This window comes from Numida meleagris, chromosome 4 (assembly GCF_002078875.1).
Source record: "Numida meleagris isolate 19003 breed g44 Domestic line chromosome 4, NumMel1.0, whole genome shotgun sequence".
Classification (NCBI taxonomy): Eukaryota; Metazoa; Chordata; class Aves; order Galliformes; family Numididae; genus Numida; species Numida meleagris.
In genome coordinates, this window is record NC_034412.1 from 861,552 (window position 1) to 877,364 (window position 15,813).

The 15,813-nt window shown below is 41.8% G+C and overlaps 1 long non-coding RNA gene across 1 annotated transcript in view; it reads right to left on the minus strand.

Annotated features, from left to right (window-relative positions):
- Nucleotides 406-15,813, minus strand: part of LOC110397638 — a 44,567-nt gene continuing 29,159 nt past the window's right edge. The window contains exons 6-7 of the long non-coding RNA XR_002437894.1: nucleotides 1,710-1,843; nucleotides 406-1,275 (exon numbers count right to left, since the gene is read on the minus strand). This is a non-coding gene — a long non-coding RNA (uncharacterized LOC110397638). The remainder of the gene's footprint in view (nucleotides 1,276-1,709; nucleotides 1,844-15,813) is intronic.

The window sequence follows — 15,813 nt, forward strand, 5'->3', positions numbered from 1 at the left end:
AGCGAGGAGCCGTGCACAAGGATACCTATCCAGATCACCGTGCTATATAAAGGAAATTTCCAACGGCAATTTATTATTTATTTCTAGTACAATGTGCATCACCAGCAGGGAATCTGTCCATTAGGAATTTATCAAATACACTGCTTTCTGACGGGCAGTAATTCGGCCATTTGCTCAGCCATTTCTTGTATTCGTGTCCCCGGCAAAGTACTCCTTCATTCAGATTCGTTCAACAGAAATGGTGAGACCTGAAGAAGTCTTTTGTGATTCACACGCAGATCTTCATATGAAACAAAAATTGTAATCAATTCATTTCTAGTACCAGCACACAGCATTTTGTGTGCTAGGAAAGTCAAACTGACTGAATATTCCAACATAAAATCACGAAGTAATCATACATTTAATCTCACTTAAATATGCACAGACTAATAAAGCAGCAGTAGGAACGCGTTACCAAACAATGTTTTTTAAACCAAATTGAGACCATTTGTAATGCTGATTTCTCTGAATTCTGAACTACACAAAAACATGGCACTGAAGAAAAAACTGTTAAAAACTAGATGTAGAGTTATGTTGGAGCAGCTACGATACTTCCCTGCTTGGCATGACAAGGCTCAATACATTGTCAATATTCACTAGAAGGAACTATGAGTTGATATGCAGGATTGTAATTTGCTATACTGACCTTAGCAAAAATTTCATCACTGTGGAAAGTTAACTGCAAATCATACATTTTTTTCTTGTAAAATTTCTCGTTTACACGACTAAGGACTTTCCTAGCATTTTTTTAATCTCCTTTGCCAGATCCAACTCTACTTGACTTCTGCAATTATCTTGTATCCCTAAACTTCCTGAACTCTAGGATGTAGCACTTCCTTCTAATGAATTCATTTTTCTGCTCATTATGAACTCTTTGTTTATTCCTAGCAACCTCTGATCTTGCCATTGCTCTGCCCGATGAAAGTCGCTGTTCATGAGTGATTAGTAGTGCATCCTGCGTCTCAGAACACGAGGTGATGCAATATAATCACTGCAAGGGAAGCTCAGATCCTTCCTCACGCTGAAAGTATCAGCACTCACACGGGGGAAAAGCACTCAGGAAAATGTGGCTTTAAGCACAGAAAGATAATGGATGATAATAGCCTTCTTATTCCCTTGGATCAAATACTGCACTGTCCAGAATTTCTGCCAAAAGTAAATGCATTTACTCTGTACTTCTTACGTACTGCCATTTTCAAGGATTCAATTATTTTTCCTGGAATGTGTTGCCCGTACCTGAATGCAAAGTATAAAGCAAGTTCAAAATGAAGTGACAAGAGCTGCCATATTAAGGTAAGCATTACTTTATGTCTGATTACACATGCTAATTATACAGCAACTAGGACGAGACCTGGGCACCAAAGAACAAAAAGATGTCCCACGCATTAATCTACAACAATCCTTCTTGAGACCTCAGGCTCTGAGCTCCTCCTTGCACACTCAGCACCATTTGCCACAAGTCTCTGAAGCCTTACAGTCATCTGCAAAAAAATGACCACCACCACCAAGGGGTACATGGAATCCCTTGTGAACACGCACATCTTTTATCTACACTCATGGCAAGACACAGGGAGCACTCAGTGAAACGGACATCGTCACTTGCCTTGCAGTACTGCTAGGAACACAGGGACTCTGTACAAATCTTGAAACCACCACATCCCCCAACGCACCTGGACCTGCACAGTCACCCCCTGCAGCCTGCAGCCACGTGCTGTTTGGGTGTTCCTTCACAGGAGCAAGACGTAGCAATTGTTTGATGATGTCCAGACGACAGGCTGTGCTGGCTGTCCTCCAATTGAATTAGCTATTAAAAGAAAAAAAAAAGTCATTTCCAACATTCATGGCGGCAAAGGAAAAAGGCTCGATTATGTAACCGAGAGCCAGACATTACAGTAAAATGATTTACCATCATCAGAACGCCTGAGACAGTGGTCTTCATCAGACACACTGTTTAGCAGTATCTTGTCCTGGAAGACTGGCTTGCTGCACATTTATAGCAGGTCATCGTTTATGCCTATAACTCTCTATCTTCCACAGCTGTCCTTTGTGCATGAAGTACACATGCTGCTCGGTTGGAGTCATGGAACTTGAACTTCTTTTCTCAGCAGCACTTAACTACAATCTCCACACTGAGAATTAACACTGGCAACCTCAATAAGCGCACGTACCCTTGGCAAGTTCCTTATACACTCACTCATCCGATGGACGATTTGTGATCTTAAACAGGACAACTAAACAAAACCAAAATCCAAGCAATGTCTCAATTTTAGAAAAACAGCCACGAGGAACCAAGTGCATGGACCAAATGATGAACAGAAGAAAGAGAATCAAAAAAGTGTGTTTCAACAGCAGCTGTGTTGTTCGCCTAGTTGCCAAGCACAAATGGACCATATGCTCTGTGCATCACTGATTAGTTCGCCTCACTTTTCCCAAATGTGCACTTACAGAAAGAACAAAGAAAACTATTTGTTCAGACATACTACTAGTTACTAAATTTTACCTGAAATGTAGTGTGAGTCTGTAAAGTCTACTAGCAGCACAAAAGCAATAGGTAATTCCATAGAAGTCCAAAAGTTGTTGTATCTCATTCCTAATACAATAAAAACAAGAGACTATACAAAAGAATAATAGTGAGTTATTCTCACTAAAAATACATTAGGCAATTTCAGCCTGGTTATTAAAGAACAGTGGGGAAGACCTTGCAAAATAAGGTTGAGGCAAAAACAGGATTTGTAATGAAAGACTGAATCTGGCATTCCTTTATTATTTCCCTGCTTGTTTTACATCATGAGGGCATGTCTACCAAATCAAAATACTCCTCAGACATAAGAAAATACGAGCTGTTGCAGTGCTGCTGCAAGACCACTGCAATGTTCTGATCATTCCTCCTACGGGGCACTCCTCCTGCGGTGGCTGGTGGGCATCTTGAGCCAAGCAGAAGAACAGTGTAGTGGACAGAGAGCTCTTCCAGCCTGGAAATTGATAGCTAGAGAATGCACTCACACAGGCTAAGCAAGAAAACAGGGTCTTCATTCTTTTCTAAGAGAAAACAGAACAAAACAAAACCTGCAAGAAACAAAAAAGACATGGGCGAAAGGCAAGGTGAGGGAAGTGTCAGAACTTGCCGTTTAAATGTTATTTTTATCTAAAGGAAAATTCTCAGAAAAAGAAAATTGTGGACATTTGTGTCTGATTTTACATAATGTTATCGAGAGCTCTTGGAAAAAGAACAGCCAATACATTCCAAACCTACGTGCAGAATTACCACTTGTATTCTCTGAGACCCACCAGAGCAAGAAACGACGGGAGGGATGAAAGTGGCATTGGAAGCGCTAGCCTACAGATCCCTAGAGATCAACTGAGGATGATCACCACTGAGCTTGAAGATGGAAGCCAAGACAGCCAAGCAACCTTCTGAAAACCTTGGAAAGATAAAATCATTCAGTATTATCACTGGAGGAAGATATCGTAGTTTCCCAAAATCCTAATCATAACCCATCACGGACGGAGCATGGTGCCATCAAACCAGAATGCTCTGCTGATAAACATGACGACTCTGCCAAAACAGAGCCCATACACTGCAGCAACCAGCTGTGCTCCAACGTCTGACAGCAAGCGTGCTCGTTCAGTTGGGATAGAGTTCATTTTCTTTAATTGGTACGGTGCCATGTTTTGGATTTGTCATGAAAACAGCGCTGACAGCACAGGGATCTTTTAGCTGTTCCTGAGCAGTGCTTACCCAGAGTCAAGGCCCCTTCTGTTTCTCAAGCTGCCTAGCAGCACAAGGAGCTGGGAGGCGACACAGCCAGCACTGCTGACCAAAGGGATATCACACACCATGTGGCACTGTGCTGAGCAATAAAACCGAGGGGGTTGGCCGGGGTGGGGGGTCTGCTGCCCAGGGACTGTCTGGGCATCGGCCAGCGGGTGGTGAGCCATTGTGCTGTGCACACTATCATTATTTTTTTCTTACATATATATATATATTTTTTTTTAAACTGCCTTTATCTCAGCCTGAGAGTTTTCTTATTTTTGCCCTTCTGATTCTCTTCCCCCCATTCAGCCAGGGGGGTGGAAGTTAGCAAGTGAATGCACGGTGCTTAGCTGCTTACCACAACCACAGCAACATGATGCAAGCAGGAACCTTCCCCCTGAATAAACAGGATCCTAGGAGACCAGGACAAGTTAGGCAGAACAAGATGACCTGTTTCATCATGACTTACGCTCACAAACCTCTTGGTTCCCATCCTTTGAACAGTAATGGTCCTAGTCTGAAAGACTGAATTTCCAAATTATTGCCATGCTCATCCTAATGCACAAACACAGATTAGAAACTTCCTATTGTATGAACAGCATGTGAACAGACCCATATTTACCACAGTGAATACAGTCAACAGGAAAGACAAACAACCCTTCTCAAGAGCACTGTCACAGCAGCATGCATTTCCTTCCCTGAGATGCCATGTTAACATCTGATGCCGGAGGACAAAAATTAATACAACGCAAGTCCACAGCATCTGAAGTGATAAAAGAAGCATGGTAACAGTGACATTAGGAGCGTATTTAGGCTCAAGATGCCTCCCGTGTGTTCATCAGAGCATCAGAAAGAATTCACGGCAGGCTGGAAGAACTAGCACTGCACTTTACAAGGAGTAGCTCACGTTCTGTACAGAGTTGGGGGAAAGCGAGGAACATACTGGTAGGCTGTAACAAATTTTCAATGGAAATATGTTCATTTTACAAATAAACTGTGCAAATAATCCAGTTACAAAGACAGGCTTGCATCTCTTTTTTCCCCAGACAAAACATTTTTAGAAACTCATTGTTTCTACAGGTAGGCAACTTGGAAATTATTTTTGAGTTTGATGGAGTTTAAGCTGAAAAGCACTCTCCCAGATTCAGAGCCAGCATTAAAGGGCTTCTTACAAGCCAATTTCAGACCAGACAGCATTTTGAAATAATTTACCCATCTACTCAAACAAGCTTGCTACTGGCCCTTCTCATTCAGCCTAGCTTAGACGTAACTTTGCTTGGAAATGACAGCTTCCATGTGAAAAATGATGCCATAAACTTTTTTAATTTAAAGATTAGAACAGATGAAGCAAAAAGCAAAATCACTTCATTATTTGGGTACATAAATCACAACTAAAAAGATGAGAAAGTAAATCCAATCCTGAAACTTTCCTGGCTGAATTCAGCATTTCTGTTTCTCCAGCAACAACTTATGTGAGAATGAGAACGGGCAAGGTCTAGGAATTACGATGTGCTCAGCATGCTGAGAGTCCGCTTACACATGCCGTGCCTGACTGCTCCTCCTAGAGCAGTCTCTCTGTGTACAGAGATGTATGGAGAATGAGCCATGCAGAAGAGTTGGTGCGGGGGCCAAAGAAATTAACGTCAAGAGAAGTGAATCATTCCATTAATTCCCAAATCTTCTCCACTGTAGAGTAAAATCAAGGAAGATAGGGTAGTGCAGAGAGTCGAAGAGATTTGTTCACCAGCACTAGCAAAAGGACTAAATGTGCCCAGGGAGAAAATGCTCATCAGTTATGGTGACATTTTCAGTGAAACCAGCTTAGCTCTGAGCTCTGTCAGCTTCAGGACACACTAAGAATTTAACATCGCACAGTACACACAAGTTTCTGCTTTGTTTCTGCTACTGCCTTTGTTCTTCACAAAAACCATTCTTTAATAAAAGAACACAACGAGAGCGCACCTCATGCACAGTGCTGCAGCTCTGCAAGTCAGGACTAATTCTGAGCTCTTTAGTCAGACTGAGGACCTCAAAAGAATTCAGGATTAAATTAAATTTTCAGCAAGGGCTCAGTAACTTCTACAGCCTTCTGAGAACAGCCTCTGAGAAGCCTCCCCAGAACAAAGCAGCAACACGGGGCTACTTTCTACACCAGGCACGTTCCCAGAATAGCTATGGAGAATCTGCTGGAGTTATTTCAGGTTTACACCACTGCAAAATGCATCTGTGCTCCGGCCTATCTGCAGTGCAGTGCAGCACAAAGTCAGCATCCAGTAGTACATGTGGCAGGACTGGTCCCTTCTTTGGCAGAACAATCTAATGAAGTACAAAACTAATGGATGAGCTGCTCAAGTCCTACCACTAGAATTCATGCTGCCCACTGGTTACTCAAAATAATTACATCTCTAATAATCATGGTTATTTACTGATGTAAAAATCCATGGTAAACTTATGAAGATGATGACTAAAGCATCTTATAGGCTGATGTACAGTCTTTCCCAATCTGCAGTAACTGGCATTCTTCTCTTACCTCCTTTCCATCCTAAGTGCTGAGCTGTGCACTACGGGAGCCTGAGCGAGGTGCCGCTCACTGCCTGCCTGCACCTTACTTTCCCAAACTCCACTGAAATCATTATGAGTCATCACACACATTGTGATATGAAAAAAATTCATTGTAACAGGTACTCCCCTTCTATTATTTAATACTTCTACTTATGTAGCAATTCAAGGGCACAGAGGTCAAAATCAAGCTGCACTGCCCTGCATGAATACTAAGGCGCTGGGCTGCAGTGTGGGCTTCAACATCCATCCATAGAAAAGCTTTCATTCCTAGCAATCAGTAGTTATAGCAATATCCCTGTGAATCAGCCATTTGCATATCAGCCCTACGGAACAGAATGCACCAATGGATACTGCTGTTAGCGTCACACTGATGGGGTCTGAGCTCTCTCTAATAAATGGAAGAGTCAGCAAAATGTGAGCATGTAAAACGTGAGCACGCAAAAAAACAAGCATGCAATAGGTACTACTGCACACAGAACTCCCAGACAAATGTGCCAAAGCCCTTTGTGCAAGCACCTTCCCGGCCAACAGACTCCTCTTTTCAACTGCAGGCCTCAGAAGCCTGCCAGCACTTCTCTGTAAGAAGATAGTTCTGTGTCTAGGAGAGCAAAATGTCCTCTCGTTCATGGACTGGGCAACACAAAATGCAGTGTGGGGTCTCTCTGGACTGTTCTCCTTGGCATGCTCTGGCTATCTGCTGCTCTTTGGATAGGAAAAGGCTCATCTGGGAGTCTCCTTGAGTTTCTATGCCTCCATTTTAGGTCGGAATTCCTTGAACAGGAAAACGCACATAGAGAATTCAAAAAACAGCAGCAATCTAAAAGGCATTGATCATCCTTGGCCTGTAAATCCTCAGCATTTCCAGGTTCCTGGGAACATCAGTATGAAAGGGAAAGCACTACTAGCTGTTCTGAATAATCCTCCCGGATTTCATATTTTACATGTGCAACTGGAAAGATCTACTGGTTTGAAACTCAACAGAGAAGAGTGTGTGGGGGGAACCAGCTGAGCAGAATAAAAACAGAGACAGAAGATATATAGCACTGAACTGTGAAAAAAAGCAGTGAAATTACTGTGCTGCCTGAAGGAAAAAAATACCAGTTCTAACCAGGTAAGTGTATCTGAGGTGTGATTTGGCAGCTAAGAGGGAAAGTATTAAGAACTCCTTTGGATAGAGCTCTTCAGAAATACGGCTTCTCCCCCACCCAGAATGCTCAGCACCCTGCACACAGTCCTCAGCTCCTCTCAGGCCTAACCAGGTGTCACCTGGCAAAAAGAAGACCCGACGGCTTCACGGATTTGAGAGCTGCCAAAAGACTTGAACATTCCTTTCAGTGAAGGGTGCAAAGAAATAATGAAGATTATTTCTGTAGTGCTGGGCAAGAGGTGAGGGATTTGGACACTGGAATGAAGCCTTCAAAAACATTGGCCAGTACAAGTGAGGTGACACCTCCACATACTGAAAAGGTTTATTAGCAGGTCAAAGATATTAGAGGATGACGGTGTATCTCTAACAAAAGGAAAAGCAAGAAATAATCAGGGCCGGGGTTGTGCCACCATATAAAGAACTCAGTCAATAATGCAGCTCTTCTGCATTTTTGACTGGAATGTACCAGGCTGTAAAGTATCTTGCTTGGGAAATTACATCTTGGGAGATACCGTTCCAGTTCATCGTTCGTTTTCGTGTACGCAAAAACCCTCGAAAGATCAGAGGCACATTTCAATTTGCATCTCTGGTATAAATACCAAAATCAATAGCTTTGAGAACACTAACCGCCCCAAAGCTCAAGTAGCACGTGTGTATATGCATACACAGCCCTTGGAAAGCCGTCTCACTCTGGCAACAACAGCTGTAAAGATCATCATCACCGCCCCTGCTGTCCTGTGTTCTGCAAAGAAGAGGCAGGAAATGAGAGGAGAGCCGTCTGATGGGGAGAGGTGAGCTACGGATGACACGCAGTCAATCCCATGGTAACGGTGTATTTCTATCACTCTGAATGGTCTGACATCTACAAATCGCTTGAACGGAATTACTACACAGTTTTAAGCAGGTGAGGTGGCTTTTCTTTTAACATCATTCTTGGAAAGATCTGAATCAGTAACTGTCCTTCTAGAAGAGAATAACAATAACAAGGAAGGTTATTATTTTCATTTGTAATAAATAAATGCTTTACAGACAGACAAAACAGCCTGAAATAACAGGAGGATTTAACAGGCACTTCAAATGAATAGGATGTCAGGGTAGCAAAGATGAAGCAGCTTCAAGGATACATCTTCAAACAATCTAAATATACAGAGATTCTGTCCAAAGACACGTGGAAATTCTCTGTTTTGCATGCAATGAAAATGTTTCATCAAGAAAGTGTGCAAAATACTTGAACTTTCGGCTCTCTGTAGATGTACCAAAAATGGTTGATTCAACTGAATAATTTCAATGACAGCAAACAAACTCTAAAACCAGAAACTTTCCATGAGAGCAATTAATTGCTGCTGTTTTGCTAAGGAAACAGTAGAGTATGAAGGTCAGAAATACTGCATCGCCCAATTACTCCAAGTATTTCCCAGCCAGGATTTTAGGGGTAAAATTCAGCCATATCTTTCCTTTTCTTGTCTGTGCCTATCATGGGGAGAAACAGAATTCTGGATGTATCCTAAAAAATTTACCTATCATCATTTCAGACACTTTCTGAGCTTACTGGTAATGAGCTCGTATTAACTTAAAACAAGTTTGTCAATATAAAAAAAACCAGACAACTTTTACTGCATGTCGGTGCAGTTTCTTTTCCAACACTCAGCTTCACTTTATGATCAGAGCTACAGCTCGCTGTGGTGTATGCCAGCTATTTAATACAAGTGCTGTAACACAGTCACAAGCAGACAATAAATACTGGTCCATATCAATATTATGAAAACATTCAAGGGGACCAAGACATTCAAGTGGGACAACAAGAAACAAAAAACTAAGATAAATTCCAGTACCAATTATAAAATAATGTGAAGGGATGAAAGCTAACATCTCTCCCAAATCAGAGAAAATGGCAGATGTTTACTCTAAACAACCGGAATTTCCTAAACGAGTTACAACTGAAACAACAGAAGGAATTGCACACACACCTCTACAGTAAAAACGAACACTTGTCTTTAACTTCAGGGCTAAAAGAGAAGACTGTGCCTGCTAGAAGAGTAATGACCCATCTTGCCTATTTAATCAAAGGCATATGCGTCAGCATTATGTGCATGCGTAAAGGATTGACATCAATGGGAAATTCACAGTTCCCCTGATAGCAGCTGCCTTAAGATCTGCTCATTGTGAGGACAGTGCTGCACAGTCACCCTTCCCGTACTCCCAGCTTGTACCCTGCAACCTAGGAAAAAAGTAAACCAGAAACATCAAATTTTCCTTTACATACTAATAGCAATTTAAAAAAAGATGTTTCAGTTATTTACTGTCCTCTGAGGAAAGAAAAAATACAAAATGCCTTTATAAAACTATTTTTCCAAACCACAAAATACACTTAAAAGCACTGAGCACCGTAATTGTAATGGACAGCTCTTCCTTTCTTTCCCTGTTCGCAAGCTTTGTGACAGCAAATTGAAATTGAAAAGAATTTCTTTTAATGAAATCCATTCATTTGTTCCTTTTTTAGGTTTTTCTAAGTTTCATTTTTTGGGGGGGGAAACAAGCCACAAAACAGCACTACTGGTCTGGCTTTGCAGCGCTGGGACAAAATTACTGCATGTGCTTTTTGATTCTACTATAAGAGGACTACTGACATCGTCACCACTCTGCCAGCGGGGGGCTGTCCTGAAAGCTCCTGCAGTGACCTCGCTTTATGAGAGGGAGCTGCAGAGCAGACGTCAAGTACAACAGTGAAACGTGGTGTGTGAAAGGGAGGTGAAATGCTGAGAGCCCCCCTGGGGTGCGCGCAGCCCTGACACAGCTTCACCCCCGCTGGAAGCCACCCTCACTGCTGTCAGCACACGGAGCTCGGAGCACAGCGTGAGCACCTGGGCACGCACTTCCCTGGAAGGGCACTACTGCAGCGCACAGCAGCTGGGGCTCTGCAGCACGAGGACGGGTCGGTTTGCAAAGAACCACGGCACTTTCTCAGGGAGCACGCTCTTCACATTTTTTGCAAATGCCTACAAAGAGAACTGAGGCTAGCAGCCTCCATCTATCACTTAGTTTTCACCTGGTAAGAGTTCATAAGTTTATGACAAGTTCATCAGCTTGTTCTGAACATAATCGTTCCAAGCATCATGGAAAAAAATTGGCCATCTGCTCCCAAAAGCTATCTTCTGAAAGCAGGCAACTGTTATTCTCTTTTACGAAAACACGGCTGCAAAGACTTAAGCTGGATTTAAAGCTGCAGGAGTGTGAGCTCCTACCTGAAAACACACATCACGCGTGTCTGCGTTAGCAGGACAGCATTCTCCTTTTGCAGGTTGAGCCAAACAGCTGTGGAATTGGCATTATTTTTGTGACAATAAGACAAAAGGTAGAACTTCCTACCTCAGCTGAGTGTTAATAGCTGCTCCCCGATAGGATTTTTATTAGTCATATTTATGCCACTGTTCCCTCACTCTGGAATGAAACAATCAAATCAGTATTAACAGACAATGCACAAAAAGACACAGCAGTTCCAAAATCAATACAAGCCAATGAGTAATGCAGCCATAGATCACCTGGCAGGCATTGAGATTAATACCTCATCCATACTAATTGAATTTCCACTAATAAATTCAAAAGAGAAATAAAGCAACGCCAATATGTCAGAACACAATATAAGTAACTAAGAGCATTAAATTCTGTGTGATCAGGTTTGGGCCTTTTTGCTTCTGGTTACAGCTTACAAGTAAGAGGCTGGACATTCACTGCCCACTTCTTGCAGGGTGAAATCCCTGCTTTCCTGACGGCCACAGGTCACCTTAACATAGTCTATGTAGGGGTATGTAAGTGTCCTTTCTTTTTCTTATAAAATCAGGCCATAATCTGCTGCAATTTAGGAAGGGTCATCAGGCAGTAAGACTTCTACTACTTTATGCACACACATCTAACCTCCTTCCTTGCCCATTTGTTTGGTTTTGGTTAAAGGACAGAGGATTCAGTAACAGTAAAAAACAGGTGGCATCATGAATGGTTTGAGTGAGCTGAGGGGAAAAGAAAGCCAAACCTACACATGAAAGATACGAGAATTTGGACACAAGTGGCTACAAGGCATCTGGTAACTAGTTTAAATACTATTAACACAGCAAAAGACATTCAGGACGATCAGAAGACCTTCTCTTTTCTTCCGCTTTGCACTTCACAGCCGCCTGCGCTTTAAGATAAGTCCTGAAGGTCCTTTGAGAGAAAGGGCTGCCATCCCCAGCTCGATGGAACTGGTCTGGTTTGAAAATGGAAAACACTAACAACTGAAAACACAAGCTCTCCTGCTCTATTATGTCAAAAACTATGCACAAGACAAAATGCATAGCGCAGGTCGCTGGCTGCCTACACACAAGTGACAAGTACAAGATACTGCCTCATACCCCTGCATCTGACCTAGGTATACACCTATACATACACCTGTTAATCCAGTAAGGTTCCTTGTAGGAAACTAAGTGCAAGCTTCTCACCAGCATCACTGCAACGTTACTTAGTTCAGTCTTCAAGCCATTCATTCAGTTAACAAGAATAAACTATAAAATCCTACTGTGCAGAATTTTGTATCTTCTGAACACAGCAATAGAAGTTGTGGCCCATCTGAAGGAATACGACAAGAAGTCAAGCCCTGGAGTTTAACTGAAACAACATGCATTGTGTGTTCAACAGTACAGCTACAAAGAGGCAAGCGAGCAGTGTCCCCCAGTGTTCACAGTGCAAAACCAAGGAGCAGATCAGCCACAGCAGCACAGGCAGCACTCTCAAAGTGAAAGCACAGCACTCACTGTATTGTAATGGACTGCACAGACTTCAGAGGGAAAACACGGCTCAGGGTGACAAGGACAGTGAATGGCATGTTCTAGTGCCACTCAGAATGAAGACAGCAGCTGCCATGTGCGCATACCAGCGCTGCTCCCAAGGAAAACACGCTCCCGGCCAATACGGATCACGAGTGACTAAAGCCAGAGTCTCTGTAAGGAAATCCTTATAAAAGGAAATAGTGATGAAAAGTAAATTTATTTCAGGCTCGTGTCACGGAATCAAAAGCACTAAATACATTTTCCTGTCTCTGACAGCTCACAACTGTGTGCTGAATTTCAAACAGACACAGAGCAAGAAGCATGAAACTGCCCACTTACTGACAACAAGGATGTGGCAGATGAGAAGGGTATTTGTGGTCTTGCCCCATAACGTAACTCACTTAGAAATCCTCAGAGCTGATTAAAGCCCAGCCCTAGTACTGGTATACCCTAGGTCCACGTGCATGATTTTTCATTACTCATTCTGCCATCTGTTTAAACATCTGTATTTTGTTCAGATCTCAAATGGGATTGTTCAGACAGAATTAGAGAAGAATTCTGTGCAAGTGAGAGAGGGTTCTGATATGAAAAAAGAAGAAAAACAAAGCTTTACCACGTCTCTTACGAGGTCATATACGAATTCTATCTTTCACTGCATTCTCATGCACATGATTTGTTGCTTTTTTTAACTGGCTCAGAGATGCAGAGTCAATAGCTTTTGTTTCATTTTCACTTGTGTAAAATTCCACTGATTCAAGGCAGCAAGGTTCATTTCACACTCTGAAAAGAAAGTCCAGGAACCTAAGGAAAGATTAGGACAAAGTGATTAAAGAAATGTTAATCTTCATTGCACATAGGTATCTCTCTTCCACAGAGCCAGAGAGCCAACAAGACACAACCATACTTCACTTTTGCTTTGTTTGGTCACAATAACTTAAGTTTAGTTTTCCTGGACAACCTGAACAGCTGCTCTCTATTTCTATCTCCTTAAATATAAAATAACATCCCTGAAAGCAGAGGGAGAACATCAAAACAACTTTTGCAGTCGAAGTTCAGCCACTGGAATCAAGGAAACCAATCTCCACAGAGAGCTTCTCAGAACACACACTAATGCCAGAAAATGGCTTTAAGACTTGCTATCTTGCAATACTAATGCATGAAGAAATCAATTAGAATCCTGTATCCTGTCAAAAGCAAAAATGCTGCTAAAAGACTCCACAGAAGGGGAGCCAAGACACCTGAAGCCAAAGAAAAGGGTTCCTCTCAGGAACAGTGTGAGTTTATTGAACTGTAACAGAACTCGGGACGGGCAATGAGATTTAACCTTTAGATTAACTGAATGAGGAAATACAAAAGAAGCAAAAATAAGGACGGAAGGAAGCATGTGGCAATTCGTCCTTGGGAATACTGAAGCATTTTGCTTTAGGAAGGATAACCCTGCAGTGCTCTGGATTTGCTGGCATGCCATCACTCATCTCCAAGTCATGGCATTACACAGTTCTCTCTTTTGCAGGCCTGCTGCTCTTGCACATTCACAGTGGTGGCTGAGGTTGGAGAATAACATCAGGCTGTTTGTTCTGATGTCTTTCCCAGTTTGGTAGCTGGTGAGCATCAGGTTATGTGAAGTTTGTCCTTTTCTTTACTCACTGCCAGGAGTACTGGCACAGAATATGGACACATTTTCCAACTTGCTTTTCTGTTTTTTTCATCTCTCTTAGTTACCTGCACATTTATACTGCCAAAATAACCTTTCCTCTCAGTTCAGACTTTACTGATATTAGCAGAAAGTTGGGCAGCAGAAATACATTGAATAACTGCAGAAACATAGAAAAATAAACAGATATGACTCACAAAACAAAAAGACATTGCTCAGCCACCCTGTGGTAAAAGCACCAGGTTCTGCTCTTTGTCACCCCTTGGCGGAGGTGACAGAAACCTCACCTATGCTCTCATGCAATCACTGAGGACAATGGAGTTCACATCAGTTTTCATGATTAAACAGTAAAATTGGAAGGAACAGTCCTGACACAGTAAGGCAAGAGCAAGAGTTCGGAGCACTTCTTCACTAGAGACAAACTGCTCTTAAATGAAACTTTCCAGTCGCAACCAGAGGCTGAAGCCAGTAACTACCTTGGAGAACAAGCACTGTTAATAATCACATTAACAAAATGTTCCTAATTAAGGCATATTAATTTTCCAAGTGCAGATTTCCAATTGACCAGGATCACCTGACATCCTGAACACAGTCTCATCTCCCCAGTTAAAAATACCCCTTCACATGACACAGCTTGGATAAACGGAACAACTGCCTGAAGTCATGTGAACGAGAGAAAGAGCACGCAAGTATTCATCAGGAAATCATACCATCCTTTAAATATCTATGCATCTGAAAACAAAGAAATCGAATATTTAATGTAAAGTGAATATAATTTCTATTAAAAAGCAATAACATTGTGAATTAGAGCAGAAAAAAAAAAGAAGAAAATCGAAAAAGAAGCTATAACAAAAACTAGAAAAGTCACACAGGAGCTTATGTATTTCTTACAAGTGGTACTCACTTGAGCTTGAAACACTCAGGGTTAAAACTTGCTGTGCAAATTACTTTTTAAACAACAAAGATGTTTTTAAAAAATGCTCCTTAAATGTCAACATTAAGGGCATTTTAAGAATAATTACATTTTCCGCATAAGGTGAAAAAGATCTTGGAAAAAAGATCCACATACTGTCCTATGACTATCATTATTAATCACAACCATGTTCTTCATGTGCCTGAAATTAAGCACACTACAAAATCATGTTGCTTTGCTGCAACCAAGCACGATACCCAGCACTTTTCAGCCCAAAGTCCTCAAAGGCTTTGCAGTTCTTCTTAGAGTACAGACTGGGCTCTGTGCTCCATGGAAAAGGAGAAATGGGAATTCCAGGCAGTTTTCACCTCAGCAACACACTGAGGGAGCAAACTGGTAAAATGTTACAAGGACTTCTGCAGTACGAAGGGCTAAAACTAGGAGTTCACAAAAATAATAGAAAACAGGAAGTACAAAAAGCATTGAAGACTTTTGTCCCAATGCTAATACATTTAAAGTTCCATTCTAAGTTATCCTTAAAATTCTGTAAGCATTGTAGTATTGCACTAATCAACCACGAAGAGTGTGAGCTCTTGGGTTCCAGTTGAGCAAGTTGTGTAGGCAAGGTCGTGAAAGCCACCTACACAAGTTATTGTATCTTTAAATCTATATGCATGTCTGTGGAATCGATGGCATAGCTTGGAAGTTTTTGTTATTCGACTGCATTTGTATTAGATAGACCGAAATTATGAAAGTTTCTCATCACTAGAGGGAGCTACTTTCACATATTAATACACCACTACCCAAATGCAAACCCTGAAACAAAAAACAGGATGATCTCTGCATAAATTGCACCGTCATACTGTCTGGTTCATATGGTCCATCATGGCTGGGGTTAACTTGCAGGTCCAAGACAAAGTTTACTTTCACTCGTTTTGAAAACAG